Source organism: Arachis hypogaea, chromosome 2 (genome assembly GCF_003086295.3).
Source record: "Arachis hypogaea cultivar Tifrunner chromosome 2, arahy.Tifrunner.gnm2.J5K5, whole genome shotgun sequence".
NCBI classification, from domain to species: Eukaryota; Viridiplantae; Streptophyta; class Magnoliopsida; order Fabales; family Fabaceae; genus Arachis; species Arachis hypogaea.
Genome location: NC_092037.1, coordinates 63,761,080 through 63,783,715, shown reverse-complemented (window position 1 = coordinate 63,783,715; position 22,636 = coordinate 63,761,080). Strand labels below are relative to the sequence as shown.

At 39.3% G+C, this 22,636-nt stretch overlaps 1 non-coding gene across 1 annotated transcript; it reads left to right on the top strand.

The window, feature by feature from the left end:
• The first annotated feature begins 7,720 nt into the window (after positions 1 to 7,720).
• On the top strand, positions 7,721 to 7,828 carry LOC112762794 (small nucleolar RNA R71). Its single transcript, XR_003182765.1, has one exon. It is a non-coding gene; the product is annotated as a small nucleolar RNA R71 (small nucleolar RNA).
• The last annotated feature ends 14,808 nt before the right edge of the window (positions 7,829 to 22,636 follow it).

Genomic DNA, 22,636 nt, shown 5'->3' with positions numbered 1-22,636 from the left:
AAAAAAAAAATTTAATTAATTTAATCTTTTTCAAAATATCTTTTTCTTAAAAATATTATCTTTTTATCTTATCTTTTTCAAAAATATTATCTTTTTCAAAATTTGATTTCAAAATATCTCATCTAACTTCTTAACTTCTTATCTTTTTCAAATTTGATTTCAAATCTTTTTCAATCAACTAACTAACTTTTTGTTTGTCTCTTATCTTTTTCAAAACCACCTAACTACTTTTCCCTCTTCAATTTTCGAAAATATCTCTCTCTTTTCAAAAATTCTTTTTAATTAACTAAATGTTTCAAATTTTAATTTTAGTTTTAATTTTATCTTTAATTTTCAAAAATTACTAACCCCTTTTTCAAAATTAATTTCGAAATCTCCCTTCTCTTTTCTTCTTCTATTTAATTATTTAATTACTAACACTTCTCTTCACCTCTCTCCATCTAAAAATCCGAATTCTTCTTCATTCTTCTACCCCCTTCTTTTTCTACTAACATAAAGGAATCTCTATACTTTGACATAGAGGATTCCTCTTTCTTTTCTTGTTTTCTTCTCTTTCATATGAGCAGGAACAGGGATAAAGGCACTCTTGTTGAAATTGATCCCGAACCTGAAAGGACTTTGAAGAGAAAATTAAGAGAAGCTAAATTACAACAATCCAGAAACAACCTTTCAGAAATTTTCGAACAAGAGAAGGAGATGGCAGCCGAAAATAATAATAATGCAAGGAGAATGCTTGGTGACTTCACAAAGCCAACGTCCAAGTTTGATGGAAGAAGCATCTCCATTCCTGCCATTGGAGCCAACAACTTTGAGCTGAAACCTCAGCTAGTTGCCTTAATGCAACAAAATTGCAAGTTTTATGGACTTCCATCTGAAGATCCTTATCAGTTTTTAATTGAGTTCTTGCAGATCTGTGAGACTGTAAAGACGAATGGAGTTGATCCTGAAGTCTACAGACTCATGCTTTTCCCTTTTGCTGTAAGAGACAGAGCTAGAATATGGTTGGATTCACAACCCAAGGATAGCCTGGACTCATGGGATAAGCTGGTCACTGCCTTCTTGGATAAATTCTTTCCTCCTCAAAAGCTGAGCAAGCTGAGAGTGGATGTTCAAACCTTCAAACAAAAAGATGGTGAATCCCTCTATGAAGCTTGGGAAAGATACAAGCAGCTGACCAAAAGATGTCCATCTGACATGTTTTCAGAATGGACCATTTTAGATATATTCTATTATGGTCTCTCTGAATTTTCGAAAATGTCATTGGACCATTCTGCAGGTGGGTCTATTCACCTGATGAAAACGCCTGAAGAGGCTCAAGAGCTCATTGACATGGTTGCAAATAACCAATTCATGTACACTTCTGAGAGGAATTCCGTGAATAATGGGATACCTCAGAAGAAAGGAGTTCTTGAAATTGATACTCTGAATGCCATATTGGCTCAGAACAAAGTGTTGACTCAACAAGTCAACATGATCTCTCAAAATCTGAATGGATGGCAACATGCATCCAACAGTACTAGAGAGGCAGCTTCTGAAGAAGCTTATGATCCTGAGAACCCTGCCATGGCAGAGGTTAATTACATGGGTGAACCTTATGGAAACACTTATAACCCATCATGGAGAAATCATCCAAATTTCTCATGGAAGGATCAACAAAAGCCTCAACAAGGCTTTAACAATGGTGGACATAATAGGCTGGGCAATAGCAAGCCATATCCATCATTTTCTCAGCAACAGACAGAGAATTCTGAACAAAACACTTCTAATTTAGCCAATGTAGTCTCTGATCTGTCAAAGGCCACTTTCAGTTTCATGAGTGAAACAAGATCCTCCATTAGAAATCTGGAGGCACAAGTGGGCCAGCTGAGTAAGAAAGTCATTGAAACTCCTCCCAGTACTCTCCCAAGCAATACAGAAGAGAATCCAAAAGGAAAGTGCAAAGCCATTGACATAGTCAATATGGCCGAATGCACAAGAGAGGAGGAGGACGAAAATCCTAGTGAGGAAGACCTCCTGGGACGTCCCTCAAGCAAGAAGGAGTTTCCTATTAAGGATCCAAAGGAATCTGAGGCTCATATAGAGACCATAGAGATTCCATTAAATCTCCTTCTGCCATTCATGAGCTCTGAAGACGTTCTTCCTCTGAAGAGGATGAAGATGTAACTGGAGAGCAAGTTGCTCAATACTTAGGAGCTATCATGAAGCTGAATGCCAAGTTGTTTGGTAATGAGACTTGGGAAAGTGAACCTCCTTTGCTCATTAGTGAACTGGATACCTGGATTCAGCAAATTCTACCTCAAAAGAAACAAGATCATGGCAAGTTCTTAATACCTTGTACCATAGGCACCATGATCTTTGAAAAAGCTCTGTGTGATCTGGGGTCAGGGATAAATCTTATGCCACTCTCTGTAATGGAGAAGCTGGGGATCATTGAGGTACAACCTGCCTTGTTCTCATTATAACTGGCAGACAAGTCATTGAGACAAGCCTATGGAATCGTAGAGGACGTGTTAGTAAAGGTTGAAGGCCTTTACATCCCTGCTGATTTCATAATCTTAGACACTAGGAAGGAAGAGGATGATTGCATCATCCTTGGAAGACCTTTCCTAGCCACAGTAGGAGCTGTGATAGATGTCAACAGAGGTGAATTAGTCCTTCAATTGAATGGGGACTACCTTGTGTTTAAGGCACATGGCCATCCCTCTGTGACAAAAGAGAGTAAGCATGAAGAGCTTCTCTCAGTTCAGAGTCAAGAAGAGCCCCCACAGTCAAACTCTAAGTTTGGTGTTGGGAGGCCACAACCAAACTCTAAGTTTGGTGTTAAAACCCCATATCCAAACTCTAAGTTTGGTGTTGGCAACTATACAACATTGACCTGATCACCATGTGGCTCCATGAGAGCCACTGTCAAGCTATTGACATTAAAGAAACGCTTGTTGGGAGGCACCCAATTTTATTTATCTAATTCTTATTTTTATTTTTATTATTGTTATTTTGTGTTTTAGTAGGTACATGATCATGAGGAGTCACGAAAAAATCAAAAAAATTAAAAACAGAATCAAAAACAGCAGAAGAAAAAAATTTACACCCTGGAGGACGCACAGGCTGGCGTTCAACGCCAGTAAGATGCATCTAGCTGGCGTTCAACGCCAGAACAGAGCATCATTCTGGCGCTGAACGCCAGAAACAAGCAACATTCTGGCGCTGAACGCCAGGAATGTGCCCAGAGAGGAAAAACTGGCGCTGAACACCAGTAACAAGCATGAAACTGGCGTTCAACGCCAAAAACATGCTTTACATGGGCGTTAAACGCCCAGAATGTGCACCAATGGGCGTTTAAATGCCAGAATAGTGTGCAAGGGCATTTTACATGCCTATTTGGTGCAGGGATGGAATTTCTTGACACCTCAAGATCTGTGGACCTCACAGGATCCCTACCTACCTCGCCCTCTCTCTTTCCATTCATGGTCATCGCTTCTGTTTTTCATTCACCACCTACATCTATCCACTCTTCCCCATACACCCCACCTACCTTTACAATTCAACTTCTCTTTCCCACCCAATCCCACCCATATAGCCGAATCCATCTCCCCTCACTCACCTCCATTTTCTTCTTCTTCTTCTTCCTCTCTTCTTTCTTCTCTTGCTCAAGGGCGAGCAATATTTTAAGTTTGGTGTGGTAAAAGCATAGCTTTTTTGCTTTTCCATTACCATTAATGGCACCTAAGGCCAGAAAAACCTCAAAGGGAAGACAAAAGCTTCCACCTCTGACCCTTGGGAGATGGAAAGACTCATATAAAGTCATCATAGCTCAGTGGTAGAACATGTGGCTGCAAATCAAGAGATCCCTGAGATACCTCAGGGGATAAGTTGTCCTCCACACAAACATTGGAAGCAACTAAGGGTAGAAACACCAAAATTACTAGGAATCATTCAACAGAAGCAAGGAAGAAACATAGAGGAACTCAAAGAGCACCATTGGACCTTCAAGAAGGCGCCACCCTCACTTAGGTGGATTCATTCCTTGTTCTTATTTCTTTCTGCTTTTCGGTTTTTATGCTGTGTTTATCTATATTTTGTGTCTTTAGTTCATGATCATTAGTACGTAACCATGCCTTAAAGCTATGAATAAAATCCATTAATCCTCCACCTCTCTTAAATGAAAAATGTTTTAATTCAAAAGAACAAGAAGTACATGAATTTCGAATTTATCCTTGAATTTAATTTAATTATATTGATGTGGTGACAATACTTTTGTTTTCTGAATGAATGCTTGAACAGTGCATATGTCTTTTGATCTTGTTGTTTATGAATGTTAAAATTGTTGGCTCTTGAAAGAATGATGAACAAAGAGAAATGTTATTGATGATCTGAAAAATCATGAAAATGATTCTTGAAGCAAGAAAAGCAGTGAACAAGAAGAAGCTTGCGAAAAAAACAAAAAAAAAAGAGAAAATGGCGAAAAAAATAATAGAAAGAAAAAGAAAAAGCAAGCAGAAAAAGCCAATAGCCCTTAAAACCAAAAGGCAAGGGTAAAAAGGATCCAAGGCTTTGAGCATCAATGGATAGGAGGGCCCAAGGAAATTAAATCCAGGCCTAAGCGGCTAAATCAAGCTGTCCCTAATCATGTGCTTGTGTCATGAAGGTCCAAGTGAAAAGCTTGAGACTGAGTGGTTAAAGTCGTGATCCAAAGCAAAAGAGTGTGCTTAAGAGCTCTGGACACCACTAACTGGGGACTCTAGCAAAGTTGAGTCACAATCTGAAAAGGTTCACCCAGTTATGTGTCTGTGGCATTTATGTATCCGGTGGTAATACTGGAAAACAAAGTGCTTAGGGCCACAGCCAAGACTCATAAGTAGCTGTGTTCAAGAATCAACATGCTTAACTAGGAGAATCAATAACACTATCCGAAATTCTAAGTTTCTAGAGAAGCCAATCATTCTAAACTTCAAAGGAAAAAGTGAGATGCCAAAACTGTTCAGAAGCAAAACGCTACAAGTCCCGCTCATCTAATTATAATTAATATTCATTGATATTCTGGAATTTATAGTATATTCTCTTCTTTTTATCCTAATTGATTTTCAGTTGCTTGGGGACAAGCAACAATTTAAGTTTGGTGTTGTGATGAGCGGATATTTTATACGCTTTTTGACATTATTTTTAGGTAGTTTTTAGTAAGTTCAAGCTACTTTTAGGGATGTTTTCATTAGTTTTTATGTTAAATTCACATTTCTGGACTTTACTATGAGTTTGTGTGTTTTTCTGTGATTTCAGGTAATTTCTGGCTGAAATTGAGGGACTTGAGCAAAACTCTGAAAAAGGCTGACAAAAGGACTGCTGATGCTGTTGGAATCTGACCTCCCAACACTCGAAATGGATTTTCTGGAGCTACAGAACTCCTAATGGCGCGCTCTCAACGGCGTTGGAAATTAGACATCCAGGGCTTTCCAGAAATATATAATAGTCCATACTTTATTCGGAAATTGACGACGTAACTTGGCGTTGAACGCCAAGTACATGCTGCTGTTTGGAGTTAAACGCCAGAAAAACGTCATGATCCGGAGTTGAACACCCAAAACACGTCATAACTCGGAGTTCAACTCCAAAAGGAGCCTCAGCTCGTGGATAGATCAAACTCAGCCCAAGCATACACCAAGTGGGCCCCGGAAGTGGATTTATACATCAATTACTTACTCATGTAAACCCTAGTAGCTAGTCTAGTATATATAGGACCTCTTACTATTGTATTAGACATCTTTGGTCTCAGTTTTGTTTTATTCTTCATCCTAAGAGGCTATTGATCACGTTTTGGGGGCTGGCCATTCGGCCATGCCTGAACCTTTTACTTATGTATTTTCAACGGTGGAGTTTCTGCACACCATAGATTAAGGGTGTGGAGCTCTGCTGTACCTCAAGTTTCAATACAATTACTATTACTTTTTATTCAAATCTCTCTTATTCTTATTCCAAGATATTCATTCGCACCCAAGAACATGATGAATGTGATGATTATGTGACGCTCATCATCATTCTCACCTATGAACGCGAGTGATTGACAACCACTTCCGTTCTACTTGCAACCGAGCTTGAATGTGTATCTCTTAGATTCCCCAACAGAATCTTTGTGGTATAAGCTAGATAGATGGCGGCATTCATGAGGATCCGGAAAGTCTCACCTTGTCTGTGGTATTCCGAGTAGGATCCTGGGAATCCAGAAAGTCTAACCTTGTCTGTGGTATTCCGAGTAGGATTCGGGTAATGAATGACTGTGACGTGCTTCAGACTCGCAAGTGCTGGGCGTTAGTGACAGACGCAAAAGAATCAAAGGATTCTATTCCAGCAAGAGCGGGAACCAACCAGTGATTAGCCGTGCTGTGACAGAGTGCGTGAGCGTAGTTTTCACTGCGAGGATGGGATGTAGCCTTCGGCCAGTGTGATGCCTCCAGACGATTAGCCATGCGAGTGACAGCGCAGAGGATCATTTTTCAGAGAGGATACAAAGTAGCCATCGTCGAACGGTGAACCCCTATACACAGCTTGCCATGGAAAGGAGTAAGAAGGATTGAATTGAAGCAATAGGAAAGTAGGCGTTCTTGAGCCATACAATATCTCCATTCGCTTATCTGAAATTCACACCAATGAATCTGCATAAGTATCCCTTTTATTATTTCTTTTTATTATTAATTTTCAAAACCATAAACCAATTTAATCTGCCTAACTGAGATTTACAAGGTGACCATAGCTTGCTTCATACCAACAATCTCTGTGGGATCGACCCTTACTCGCGTAAGGTTTATTACTTGGACGACCCAATACACTTGCTGGTTAGTTGAACGAAGTTGTGTCCACTCGTGCCAATTTCAAATTCCATAAAAGTACAAGGAGTACAACTTAAAGAATATGGATCACAATTTCGTCCACCAGCGATCACTGCCTCTTCCTCCTCTCCAAATTTGGCCATGTTGATGGCCTTACCCTCTCCCTTTGGATTCTCTTTTGTATTTCTTAGAAGAGTACTAGGAGGGAGTCCAGTGACTTTCTTACTCAGCTGACCCACTTGTGCCTCCAAGTTTCTAATGGAGGACCTTGTTTCGGTCATGAAATTTTGAGTGATTTTGATTAGATCAGAGACCATGGTTGCTAAGTCAGAGTGGCTCTGCTTAGAATTCTCTATCTGTTGCTGAGAAGATGATGGAAAAGGCTTGCCATTGCTAAACCTGTTTCTTCCACCATTATTGTTGTTGAAACCTTGTTGAGGTCTCTGTTGATCCTTCCATGAAAGATTTGGATGATTTTTCCATGAAGGATTATAGGTGTTTCCATAGGGTTCTCACATGTAATTCACCTCTTCCATTGATGGGTTCTTAGGATCATAAGCTTCTTCTTCAGATGAAGCGTCCTTAGTACTGCCTGGTGCAGCTTGTATTCCAGACAGACTTTGAGAAATCATATTGACTTGCTGAGTCAATATTTTGTTCTGAGCCAATATGGCATTCAGAGTATCAATCTCAAGAACTCCTTTCTTCTGATTTGTCCCATTGTTCACAGGATTCCTTTCAGAAGTGTACATGAATTGGTTATTTGCAACCATTTCAATGAGTTCTTGAGCTTCTGCAGGCGTCTTCTTCAAAAGAAGAGATCCTCCAGCAGAGCTGTCCAATGACATCTTGGACAGTTCAGACAGACCATCATAGAAGATACCTATGATGCTCCATTCAGAAAGCATGTCAGAAGGACACTTTCTGATCAATTGTTTGTATCTTTCCCAAGCTTCATAGAGGGATTCACCTTCCTTCTGTCTGAAGGTTTGGACTTCCACTCTAAGCTTACTCAATTTTTGAGGTGGAAAGAACTTTGCCAAGAAGGCATTGACTAGCTTTTCCCAATAGTTCAGGCTTTCTTTAGGTTGTGAGTCCAACCATATCCTAGCTCTGTCTCTTACAGCAAAAGGGAATAGCATAAGTCTATAGACCTCAGGGTCAACCCCATTGGTCTTGACAGTGTCACATATTTGCAAGAATTCAGCTAAAAACTGATGAGGATCTTCCAATGAAAGTCCATGGAACTTGCAATTCTGTTGCATTAAAGAAACTAATTGAGGCTTAAGCTCAAAGTTGTTTGCTCCAATGGCAGGGATAGAGATGCTTCTCCCATAGAAGTCGGGAGTAGGTACAGTAAAGTCACCCAGCACCTTCCTTGCATTGTTGGCATTGTTGTTGTTTTCGGCTGCCATGTCTTCTTCTTATTTGAAGATTTTTGTTAGGTCCTCTACAGAGAGTAGTGTCTTAGCTTTCGCTTCAAGGTCCTTTCAGGTTCAGGGTCAGCCTCAACAAGAATGCTTTTGTCTTTGCTCCTGCTCATATAAAAGAGAAGAGAACAAGAAAATATGGAATCCTCTATGTCAAAGTATAGAGATTCCTTGAGATGTCAGAGGAAAAGAAGAATAGAAGGAGGAGGTAGAAGAATTCGAACTTATCAAGAGAGATAGGGTTCGAATTGTGCATTGAGGAGAAGTGTTAGTCCATAAATAGAAGGATGTGAGAAGAGGGGAAGAATTTTTGAAATTAAAGTAAAAGATTTTAAAATAATTAAAAGAAATTTTGAAAATTTGATTGATGATTTTCGAAAACTAAAGTTGGAAAAGAAATAAAGTGATTTTTGAAAAAGATTTTTGAAAGTAGAAATCAAAAAGATATGATTGAAAATTAATTTTGAAAAAGATGTGATTGAAAAGATATGATTGAAAAGATATGATGGAAAAATAATTTAAAAAGATTTGATTTTTAAAATTAATGACTTGGCTAACAAGAAATTTAAAAGATATGATTCAGACATTAAACCTTTCTCGACAGAAATGGCAACATACTTGAAATGTCGAATCAAATCATTAATTGTTAGCAAGTATATTTTTTTTTGAAAAATGGGAAGAAATTGATTTTGAAAATATATGATTGAAAAGATATGATTTGAAAAAGATTTGATTTTGAAAAATTATGAAAACTTGAAAAAAATTTGAATTAAAAACAAAATCTTCCCTCTTGTGCCATCCTGGCATTAAACGCCCAGAATGGTATCCATTCTGGCGTTTAACGCCCCACCTGGCTGGCGTTTAACGCCCGACCTGGATGGCGTTTAAATGCCAGTTTTCCTTCCTCATTGGGCATTTTGAACGCCCAGCTTTTTCTGTGTAATTCCTCTGCTGTATGTTCTGAATCTTTAATTCTCTGTATTATTGACTTGAAAAGACACAAATTAAAATTTTTTTTGAATTTTTAATGATGAGGAATAATCAAAATGAAACTAAGATCAAATAAACAATGCATGCAAGACACCAAACTTAGAAGTTTGTATACTATTGACACTAACAAATTGAGAATGCATATGAGAAACAACAAAACACTCAAGACAAGAGAATTTAAAGATCAGAGCAAGGAAATCATCAAGAACAATTTGAAGATCAATGAAGTACATAATGCATGTAATTTTCAAAAATCAGAAGAATAAAGACATGCAATTGACAACAAACTTAAAATTAGACACTAGACTCAAACAAGAAACATAAAATTATTTTGTGGTTTTAAGATTTTATAATTTTTTTTGGATTTTTTTTTGAAAATTGAGTGGAAAAGAAAATAGGGATATCAAAATTCTTAATGAGAATTCCAGGAATCATGCAATGTTAGTCTAAAGCTTTAGTCTAAAGAAATTAGACATGGCTAGCCAAGCTTCAGCAGGACATTACATTCAAGAGCTAAATTGATGAGAATCAATCAGCTTTGATGATGATAAGAACATCACCTTGAAACTCTAGAATTCATTCTTAAAAATTCTGAAGAAAAATACCTAATCTAAGCAACAAGATGAACCGTCAGTTGTCCAAACTCGAACAATCCCCGGCAACGGCGCCAAAAACTTGGTGCATGAAATTGTGATCATCAATGGTGCCATCAACATGGTACGCTCAATTGCAATCTCAACTCTTTATCACAACTTCGCACAACTAACCAGCAAGTGCACTGGGTCGTCCAAGTAATAAACCTTATGCGAGTAAGGGTCGATCCCACGGAGATTGTTGGTATGAAGCAAGCTATGGTCATCTTGTAAATCTCAGTCAGGTGGATTCAAATGGTTATGGAGGATTAATGACTAAAAGATGAATAAAACATAAAATAAAGATAGAGATATTTATGTAGTTCATTGGTGAGAATTTCAGATAAGCGTATGGAGATGCTTTGTCCCTTCCGTCTCTCTGCTTTCCTACTGTCTTCATCCAATCCTTCTTAATCCTATCCATGGCAAGCTGTATGTTGGGCATTACCATTTTCAATGGCTACAGTCCCGTCCTCTCAGTGAAAATATTCAACGCGCTCTGTCACAGCACGGCTATTCAGCTGTCGGTTCTCGATCATGTCGGAATAGAATCCAGTGATTCTTTTACGTCTATCACTAACGCCCCACAATCGCGAGTTTGAAGCTCATCACAGTCATTCAATCCTTGAATCCTACTCGGAATACCATAGACAAGGTTTAGACTTTCCGGATTCTCAAGAATACCGCCATCAATTCTAGCTTATACCACGAAGATTCTGATTAAGGAATCCAAGAGATAAACATTCAAGCCTTGTTTGCTTGTAGAACGGAAGTGGTTGTCAGGCACGCGTTCATAAGTGAGAATGATGATGAGCGTCACATAATCATCACATTCATCACGTTCTCGGGTACGAATGAATATCTTAGAACAAGAATAAGCTGAATTAAATAGTAGAATAATAGTAATTGCATTAATACTCGAGGTACAGCAGAGCTCCACACCTTAATCTATGGTGTGTAGAAACTCCACCGTTGAAAATACATAAAAAAAGGTCTAGGCATGGCCGAATGGCCAGCCTCCCAAAGAGGGTTCAATCATAAAAACATGATCCAAAGCTTCTTAATACAATAGCAAAAGGTCCTATTTGTAGAGAACTAGTAGCTTAGGGTTTACAAAGATGAGTAAATGACATAAAAATCCACTTCCGGGCCCACTTAGTGTGTGCTTGGGCTGAGCATTGAAGCTTTCATGTGTAGGGATTTTTCTTGGAGTTAAACGCCAGCTTTTGTGCCAGTTTGGGCGTTTAACTCCCATTCTTGTGCCAGTTCCGGCGTTTAACGCCAGAATTCTTGAGTTGACTTGGAACGCCTGTTTTGGCCATCAAATCTCGGGCAAAGTATAGACTATTATATATTTCTGGAAAGCCCAGGATGTCTACTTTCCAACTCAATTAAGAGCGCGCCATTTGGGCTTCTGTAGCTCCAGAAAATCCACTTCGAGTGCAGGGAGGTCAGAATCCAACTGCATCTACAGTCCTTTTCAGCCTCTGAATCAGATTTTTGCTCAGGTCCCTCAATTTCAGCCAGAAAATACCTGAAATCACAGAAAAATACACAAACTCATAGTAAAGTCCAGAAAAGTGAATTTTAACTAAAAACTAATAAAAATATAATAAAAACTAACTAAAACATACTAAAAACAATGCCAAAAAGCGTATAAATTATCCGCTCATCAATAAACCAGATTTGCAAACCTCAGATTCAGTTCTTCAGTATTGGCCGAATGCTTCTTTGAAAGAAAGCATTATCCAAGTAGAGGAACTTCTTTACAGAACACAACTTACCAAACTCTAGTTTTCTCTCATTGGCTTCTGACTGAACAGAAAGCTTCTTTTATCTCCTTGCATGTTGCTTGGTTACTTTTCCTAGGTCAACTTCTTAAGCCTTGAACTTCACCAACCCCAGCCATTCACTTTCTCCCATTTTTACTTAAATTAGGAACTTTAGTTTTGACCATCTTTTTGACTGAAAGCCTCAATACAGCAACCACAACAAGTCTTCCAATGGTAAATCAGATCTCAGCCCTTGAAAACTAACTTGGTCCCCAAGATTCGTTTGAGACTGTAGATACACAGCAGATTAGAGTAGAGATTAACTTTTCCTTGTAACCCATTTTCGGAATGGCAAAGTGTTGGGAAGAAGAGAAGAAAATGATATGCATGTAGAAGGAAATGAAAATCACCTTTAACTTCTGACCTCTTCTTGATATAAATTGATGATGGGTGATTAGACTTAGGGAAGAAGCTCTCTCTTTCTTTTTCTGAGTTCTGACCAAGAGGGGACAGGTAAACGTTGCTTTTGGGTGAGAGCAAGATGGAAGAGTTTGAATGAGAGAGGCAACCGGGCTTGGATCGGATCTTTTTCATTCAGCCCGTTGCCTTGTATTCTTTGTTTCTTTTGGGCTTTGTTTGCATTTTAGCCCACCAGCCTTGTTTATATGTTTCTCTTATTCACTTGGGCTGCTGCTGCATTATATTTATTTTTGGCCTGCAACATATCATCATAAATAATTAGCAACATGTAATTATTAACACTCAACACTAATTATTTATTTTGCTCAAAAATAATGTTTGTCATCACTAATTAATTTTGTTAATTTCTTAACTCAACAATCTCCCCCTTGATGACAAACATATTTAAGCAATAACCAAAGGAATTAAATTTTAGCAAAGTTAGAAAACTTCCCTTTGATTGATGTTTCTTGCTTTAGTGTTGCTCCCCCTTTCCTTTTCAATAGTAGCTCCCTCTAGATTTATGCTTTTCTCTTTGTTCCTGTTTTACATTGTACTTATAGATAACACAATAAAGAGCTACACACATTTATCTTGTCTAAGGGATATAAAATAAACAACACCACAGAATTAGCCCAACATATCATGTCAACAGCAAAAACAAAGTATCAAGATTAATCAAGGGCAAACTGATATCATATGAAAGCAATTTCCAATTTGCATGTCAATTCATTTCCTGTATTAGCACAGTTGCAACTCAAAATTTATATGCTCGACACTATCATCAGCAGTAATCAGAAATTCGCAATTAAATCACAAAAAATTTAGTTGCAGCAGAAGTTAATTCAGCAGCTATTACTCCCCCTTTTGTCATCAAGGGTGGATAATAATCAAGATCAACAAAAACATCACCTTAAATCTTGCAAGAAAGAGTTAGTGCACAGTTCAAAAACATGAAGAAAACTAAAATTAAGTGCAGCGGTATTTAGATAATTACAGTCATCCAAGACAACAATAGAAAAAGTTCAAAAGTAGCAAACTAAGCAGAATTCATGAGACAATAAGAGTATACATCAGTAGCTTCATGAAACAATCCTAGGCATCAGAACCGTTCCCCTCGGAGTCAATTTGTTCATCAGCGTCAGTGGCAGGGTCTTCATCCTTCTGTAGGTTGTCAATAAATGTTATAAACACAGCCACTCTATCCCTTGATTTCCGGAGAAAATTTTCATGTTTGCTGGATAGCTTTCTTTGTTTCTTGCTCATTACAATCAAGTGATTAGATTGGGAGACAAACTCCTGAACAACATCCTTTACAATATTCAGCAGAGCAAATTTCTTGCCAGTAGAGATGGAAGTACCCTCGGTTGAAGGAGGAGGAGATTCCTCAGGGACAAAGTCATCATCTTCATCATCTATGACCATTTTTTCAAATCGAGTAGGTCCTTTTTGCTGTTTCACTGCACCACCTCCTTTTAGAAATGAATGTTTATTTTGATACTCCTCATTGGTTAAGTCAACACCGAAAAACTCAAATATGCAAGTTAGAAATATGCCATAAGGAAGTGCTTTGTCTTTTTCACTACTAACAGAGTCAAACATGTATCTAACCATCAAATATGCAAATGAAATTTCAGTTTTGGTGAGAAGGGCATATAAAAAAAGAGTATCAGTGTAGGAAATCCTTTGATATGAACCACTTTGAGGAAGTATGATGTGGTTGACCATTTGGTGCAACTGAGCACGTTCATATCCTAGGGCTTTGTGAGTGGGTGTAATGCCATCAATCAAGGAGACATGTTCACAAATATTAGCTAAAGCATCATGGTAAGAAATACCAACTCCTTCATCCCACTTAACAGACACATAAGCACACGACCCAACATCAGTATACTTCAATGAATCGCTGATTGTTTTATTATTTAAAACTATGTCTCGGCCCTTGACATATGACTGAACAGTGCCTTCATGATATGTCATGTTAGCATAAAACTCTTTGACCAAAAGAGGGTAAACAGGCTTTTTGATGGAAAAGAGATGATGCTGATGCCAAGGCATTTTGGCCAGTTTTACTGACCTTTTCTTTACTGTTTTTAGGTAATTTCATGCATTTTCTTAGGAAATAAGTTAGTTTTGGGTAGATATTCACTCAGACCTTGATTCAAGCATACGTTGTGCATTTTACATTATTTCATGTAGATTTTGCATGATTTTAATGAAAAAATTTTATATAGCATTACTCATGACTTGGACTAGAACTTTGATGCACTCTATTGCTTGATTTCAGGACCAAAGGAAGCAAGGAATGGGAGGTAACTTGCAAAGTTAACGAGAAAAGTGATTGCCAAAAACACTCTCAAAAGCCATCAATGCCCACGTTAAAGAGTCACGTTAACTAAGTTAACGTGAACTCTAACGTGGAGAAGAGAAGTTGAGCCAACGTTAGTGACACTTAACATTGTCACTAACGTTGGCAATTGCTCACAAATGGCCACGTTAGAAGCCACGTTAACCTAGTTAACGTGGCCTCTAACGTCAAAGGGGGAAGAGAAGCCAACGTTAGTGACACTCAACACTGTCACTAACGTTTGCCTAAGGTGCAAAGAGCCACGTTAACTCCCACGTTAACTTGGTTAACGTGGGAGCTAACGTAAGAGATGGAGAGTTGTCGACAACGTTAGTGACACTCAACATTGTCACTAACATTGGAGCAACCACACAACCCCCAAGAGCCACGTTAACTTAGTTAACGTGGAAGCTAACGAGGAGGAATGAAGAATGAGCCAACGTTAGTGACACTCAACATTGTCACTAACGTTGGGATGGCTAAGAATGGCCACGTTAGAAGCCACGTTAACCTAGTTAACGTTGACTCTAACGTGAGACCTAGGGGCACACTTGAACGTTAGTGACAATGTTGAGTGTCACTAACATTCTCGAAGGTTGGCAAAAGCCACGTTAGAAGCCACGTTAACCTAGTTAACGTGAGCTTTAACGTGAAGCAAGAAGGGGCACACTTGAACGTTAGTGACAATGTTGAGTGTCACTAACGTTCTCGAAGGCTAACAAGGCAACGTTAAAAGCCACGTTAACCCAGTTAACGTAGGCTTTAACGTGAGGCAAAGGGGTGCATGGCAACGTTAGTGACAATGTTAAGTGTCACTAACGTTCTCGAACTTGTATTTTCACTAAATGATAAAAACCCCTAACATCTTGAGCTAAAGTCTATGCCCATTTCACACTATCTCTCTGCAAGTAAGCCAAGCCCAATTGAAGAAAGAAACTGCTTTAAGCTCAAAGATCCAGAGGCCCAAGACTTGAAGAGCTAACTAGAAGCTGAGAAGAGTAGTATATATAGGAGTAGTTTTGAAAGAGAGAGGAGTTTTTTGGAGAGTGAGCTAGGACAGAGAACTACTCTTTGTATTTACTTTCTTTGTACTTCTAGCTTTATCATGTATTCTCCATCTTTGATTTTGATTTCTAGAGCTATGAACAACTAAAACCCTTTCATTGGGTTAGGGAGCTCTGTTGTAATTTGATGGATCAATACTAATTTTCTTATTCTTCTTCTATCTTTCCTTTTGATTTTACTTGAAAGCTTTCGATCTTCATCCAATTGGATAGTTATCTTGGAAAAGAAGCTATTCAAACATGGATCTCTTCGGATCCTTGAAAGAGGAATGAAGAGATTAGCTAGAAATGCTTTCTCATGCTGGACCAAATTGAGTATGGATGGGTATGTGGCTATAACCCTCTAAGCATTTGATTTGGGAAGTGCATGTGGTATAATCAGTGACCACACTTCATCTCTTCTCATGAGCAATTGACCAAGGAATTGGCTATTGATCAAGATTTGAGAGATTGAATTGCAAGAAATTGTGATTCAATCACTTAAGATTGCCAAGGAGATCAATGAGTGCATTGATTGAGGAAGAGATGAAAATGAAATTGATCCGGAGAATGCAACATCTCCTAAGCCCAATGAACTCCCCATTTCTGATCTTACCCATTCTCTTTATTTTCTGCAATTTACCTTTATGAGCAATTCCCCCATTCCCATTTACAATTTTGCTATTTACTTTCAGTCATTTACTTTCTCGCCATTTTAATTTTTGCAAATATCAACTCTATTCATGGATTCACTCAACTAGATCATTCCTCTAATTAAAGTTGCTTGATCAATCAATCCCTGTGGGATTCGACCTCACTCTATTGTGAGTTTTTACTTGACGACAAATTCGGTACACTTGCCGAATGGGAATTTGTTGAGAGACAAGTTTTACCCCGATCAAGTTTATGGCGCTGTTGCCGGGGATTGATTGTGCATCAACAATGATTACATTAGAGGATCACTAGATTGAGCCTTTGTATTTTGTTTGATTTAATTTTCTGTTTGGTTAATTTGCTTTCCGTCTTAGTTTAATTCTTCCCCTCCCCTGTTTCTGAGTTTTTCTTTGCTATTTACAATTCAGTTCACTAACCCACTAACTGTTTGATATATTGCATCACTGACACTAACAAGCTATTCTAACAAGATACTTTCTGCATTGCTTTTCTTGCTTGTAATATGTTGGTTATATGACAGGGAGAAGAAGCGGAACTTCAACTTCCTTTGATTCTGAACCTGAGAGAACCTTCTTAAGATTAAGAAGGGAGGCAAAAGAAAAAAGTGTAGTGGGTGCTGAAGAAGAGGAGGAACACTGTGAAGAATACTTTGAAACAACCATGGAAGACCATCGTGAGGAAGAGGTGCACAACCATGGTGGAGGAGGTAAAGCAAATCCTGGTGGGGAAGATAGAAGAGTCTTGGGCTTTTACATCAACCCAAACCCAGGAAATTGCGGAAGTAGCATCCAAAAACCAACCATCCATGCCAACAACTTTGAACTAAAGCCACAGCTCATCACCCTTGTTCAGAACAATTGCTCGTTCGGAGGAGGTGTCCAAGAAGACCCCAACCAACACTTAAACACCTTCCTGAGAATATGTGACCAGTGAAGTCCAATGGCGTTCAACCAGACGTCTACAGACTGTTGTTGTTCCCATTCTCTCTCAGAGACAAGGCAACCAAGTGGTTGGAGTCTTTTCCAAAGGAGAGCTTGACAACTTGGGATGATGTTATGAACAAGTTCATAGCAAGATTTTACCCCCCTCAACGAGTCAATCAGCTGAGAGCTGAGGTACAAACTTTCAGGCAACAAGATGGTGAGACTCTATATGAAGCATGGGAGAGGTTTAAAGACCTAACAAGGAGATGTCCATCTGATATGTTCAATGAATGGGTGCAGTTGCACATCTTCTATGAAGGACTGTCATATGAATCTAAGAAGGCCGTAGACCATTCATCCGGAGGTTCTTTGAACAAGAAGAAGACCATTGAGGAAGCCATAGATGTCATTGAAACTGTAGCTGAGAATGACTACATCTATGCTTCCGAAAGAGGGAACACTAGAGGGGTAATGGAGCTGAACAATGTAGATGCTCTGCTTGCTCAAAACAAGCTCATCACCAAGAAGATGGAGAGAAGTCAAGTGGCAGCAATCACCACTTCAACTCAAGAGGAAGCAAGTGAAGAGGAAGAAGGCACTCAGGAGCAAGCCAACTACATTGGGAATTCACCTAGATACAACCATGATCCATACTCCAAGACCTACAACCCTGGATGGAGGAATCACCCAAACTTTGGGTGGGGAATCAACAAGACCAAGGCCAAGATCAGAGACGTCACAACCCCAACAACACAGCTCCCCAACAATTCACACAGAGGACATACCAACAAAACCACAGCAATACATCTCACTCTTCTATCTCTACCCCCAACATACCATCATTTGATGACAGAATCTCAAAGATTGAAACCTTACTTAAAAGCATATGCAAAGACATTCAAGACAATAAGGTGTTCAAAGAGGAGGTGAGAGCCAGTATGAAGAATCGGGGGGAAGCAATCAAGAAGCTGGAATCCCAAGTGGGATATTTGTCTGAGAAGATGCCCAGACCCACTGATAACTTCCCAAGTGACACGGAGAAGAATCTGAGAGGTGAAGCGAAGAAAGTAAGATGGGAAGACTGCAATATGGTCACTACAAATGACAAGGAGACTGAAGACAAGCCAAGCAAGCTGTCAGAACAACCTGAAAATACCTTAGTAGAGAAGGAGAAGAAAGACCAACAAGAACCAGAAATCTCACAACAGGAGCTACTGAGACTATATGCACCATTTCCTCAACTGCTAAAGGGTGTTGTGGGAAAGAGAATGTACTCAAGGTTCTTAGACTCGTTTGCATCTTTGAATGTGAACATACCATTCATCAAGGTCATTCAGCAAATGCCATCATTCATCAAGTATATGAAGGAACTACTTCCCAGGAAGAGCTCACTCAAGGGGGGCCAGACTATAGTGATGAACAAGGATTGCAGCACCCTCATTCAAACACAATTTCCTGCGAAAAGAAAAGACCCAGGGAGTTTTCATGTCCCTTGTGCTATAGGGGAAACAAATTTTGATAGAGCACTTTGCGATTTGGGAGCAAGCATCAACTTAATACCCCTATCCCTGGTAAAAAGGCTGCAGATCAATGAGATACTACCTACAGATGTAGTCATAAGGCTGGCTGATAAGACTCAAAAGCAAGCAGTAGGAATGGTGGAAAACGTGTTGCTCAAAGTTGGAAAATACTTTCTCCCAACAGACTTTGTCATCCTGGACATGGAGGAGAGTCACCTGCACCCAATCATATTGGGGAGACCATTTCTAGCTATTGCTAGAGCACTCATAGATGTGGAGAAAGGAGAGCTAATATTAAGGATCCATGATGAACAACTGAGCTTCAGTGTTTTCGAACTCTCACTGGAAAAAGATGAAGAGGATAAAGAACCGAGCAAAGGGCATCATGAGATACTAAAGGAAGAAGAAAGCACTGAAGCACAACCAGCTCATCCTGAGATTCACTGGGTTGATGGACAAGGCCAGCAGCAAGTGCCACATGTCAAGGAAAAATTGGAGGAACCTAAGCCACCAGAAGTTTGTGAGGACATTAACAAAAGCTCATCAAAGAAGGTGGCCACCAGGAGTAAGAAAACAGCACCAGGGGCAAAGAAGAAGGTACCAAGGGGGTGGCGAAACAAGAAGATTCCTACGGAAGATTTCTCTCCAGGGGATAAAGTAATCTCAGCCTACTTCACAGATATCCCCCCTAATCTCCCCACTGTACCATCTCAGCTACCTAAGGTCTTCACCATCAACAGAGTTCTCTCCTTGGAGCATGTAGAGATCATTGATACAACCAATGGATACAAGTCCACTGCCAGAGGAGAAGACTTCAAGCATTACCAACCACCATAATAAGGGGGTAACGTCGAGCTAGCGACGATAAAAAAAGCGCTTTGTTGGGAGGCAACCCAACCTCAGGTAGTCATTTTCATCTTCATTTCAATAAAAATCACAAGTTGTTCCCCCTGTATTGCAAGGAGCTAAGTTTGGTGTTTCACACCAGAACAATCAAAAGAGACAGTGTAATTCTAAGTTTGGTGTTCCACCAAAAGGACATTTAGTTAGAATTACACCTGCTCCCAAAACACATTGCTAGCTCTAACCAATTGAGGGAAACCACTTAGATGTAGTTAGACTTTAGTTAATCATTGTTCTGTTAACAACAAGATATGAGTTATCAGCGTATGTGCAAGATTGTGTACTAAACAAGGAACTAAGTTTGGTGTTCACACACCAAATCAAGTTCATAAGACACAAGCACATGCAAGCTAATTATTCCTCAAGTGCTTTGGGAACAAGCAACTTTCAATAACTTTACAGGAACCTTATGGTGAACCCTCGCTCAAGGAAGCAAAGAGCAAGAGGAGAACAAAAAGAAGGCGATTAGAAGTTGTCACCTGAAGGTTGTATTGTCACTTAATTCCATATATTTACAGTTCGAACATTGGAAGCTCAAATGCAATCTTGATTAATGATTACCAGTGAGGCCTAAACATTTTTTTTACTCTACCTTGTTGTTGAGCATGGTCTGTGATTCTGGTTTAAGTGTCACTGCATCTTTCCCTTATTTACTTGTAAGCTTGTCTATTTGTTTGAAGAAGGGAATGTTTTATGTTTTAAAAGAGCAGAGTAAGGCTCATAATGCCCTTTGGGGGTAGTCATAAGTTAGCTAAGTTGGTTCAACCACAAGGTTAGGATGACAACTATCTATCCTGAATGCTTTACTTTTGATATACCCATGAGACTAAGATAACAACAAGATCCTAATAAGAGAAAAGGGAAAGAACAAGGGAAGTCAAAAACAAAAGAAAAAGAGTAAGCAATAAGGCTAGGCACCAATGGTTTACCCTAAGACATGTGTCTGTGGTGCTCCTGTGTGAGGGATCTACTTGGATGAATAAGCTCTTTGGGGTGTTTCATCACCTGGTAACTTGGGTTAACTAACCCAGGATTATCAGCTGAAAATCCACTATCAAGAGTAACCCTCACCACAGAGCATTTAGTAACCCAAAGAGGTGTTGGACACCAAGGTCTGAAGGAAAGAAAATAAATAAACTATATGCCTGTGGTGTGTATGTATGGGGGAGAGACTTGAGCAAGTAAGTCCTTAGGGGTGCTTCAACACCTAGTACCTTGAACCAACTGGTTCGGGAGTGCTGGCTGAAAGCTTATCCTAAAGAGTTGCCCCCTTACAAAACACTTAGCCTAAATAACACAAACAGCCCTTGAAATAACAATAAAAGGATCAATAAATAAAGGTCTCATGGGATATAACAAAGTGAGTATTTTAGGAGATGATAAAGGTCTGAAAGCCAGTAGTGGAATGAACCTAAGTTGCTATGCATGAAACCACCATAAAATCAGTAATATGACTTCCACAAGAATGACTCATTTCTCTGGAGATTCCATTCATCATTCTCTTGTTCCAGTACTTGCTTAGGGACAAACAAGCTTTAAGTTTGGTGTTGTGATGCTAGGGCATTTTGGCCAGTTTCACTGACCTTTTCTTTACTGTTTTTAGGTAATTTCATGCATTTTCATGGGAAATAAGTTAGTTTTGGGCAGATATTCACTCAGACCTTGGTTCAAGCATACATTGTGCATTTTACATTATTTCATGTGGATTTTGCATGATTTTAATGACAAAATTTCATATAGCATTACTCATGACTTGGACTAGAACTTTGATGCACTCTTTTGCTTGATTTCAGGACCAAAGGAAGCAAGGAATGGGAGGTAACTTGCAAAGTTAAGGAGAAAAGTGATTGTCAAAAACACTCTCAAAAGCCATCAATGCCCACGTTAAAGAGTCACGTTAACTAAGTTAACGTGAACTCTAACGTGGAGAAGAGAAGTTGAGCCAACGTTAGTGACACTTAACATTGTCACTAACGTTGGCAATTACTCACAAATGGCCACGTTAGAGGCCACGTTAACTAGGTTAACGTGGCCTCTAACGTCAAAGGGGGAAGAAAAGCCAACGTTAGTGACACTCAACACTGTCACTAACGTTGGCCTAAGGTGCAAAGAGCCACGTTAACTCCCACGTTAACTTGGTTAACGTGGGAGCTAACGTAAGAGATGGAGAGTTGTCGACAACGTTAGTGACATTCAACATTGTCACTAACGTTGGAGCAACCACAAAACCCCCAAGAGCCACGTTAACTTGGTTAACGTGGAAGCTAACGAGGAGGAATGAAGAATGAGCCAACGTTAGTGACACTCAACATTGTCACTAACGTTGGGATGGCTAAGAATGGCCACGTTAGAAGCCACGTTAACCTAGTTAACGTTGACTCTAATGTGAGACCTAGGGGCACACTTGAACGTTAGTGACAATGTTGAGTGTCACTAACATTCTCGAAGGTTGGCAAAAGCCACGTTAGAAGCCACGTTAACCTAGTTAACGTGAGCTTTAACGTGAAGCAAGAAGGGGCACACTTGAACGTTAGTGACAATGTTGAGTGTCACTAACGTTCTCGAAGGCTAACAAGGCAACGTTAAAAGCCACGTTAACCCAGTTAACGTAGGCTTTAACGTGAGGCAAAGGGGTGCATGGCAACGTTAGTGACAATGTTAAGTGTCACTAACGTTCTCGAACTTGTATTTTCACTAAATGATAAAAACCCCTAACGTCTTGAGCTAAAGTCTATGCCCATTTCACACTATCTCTCTGCAAGTAAGCCAAGCCCAATTGAAGAAAGGAACTGCTTTAAGCTCAAAGATCCAGAGGCCCAAGACTTGAAGAGCTAACTTGAAGCTGAGAAGAGTAGTATATATAGGAGCAGTTTTGAAAGAGAGAGGAGTTTTTTGGAGAGTGAGCTAGGACAGAGAACTACTCTTTGTATTTACTTTCTTTGTACTTCTAGCTTTATCATGTATTCTCCATCTTTGATTTTGATTTCTAGAGCTATGAACAACTAAAACCCTTTCATTGGGTTAGGGAGCTCTGTTGTAATTTGATGGATCAATACTAATTTTCTTATTCTTCTTCTATCTTTCCTTTTGATTTTACTTGAAAGCTTTCGATCTTCATCCAATT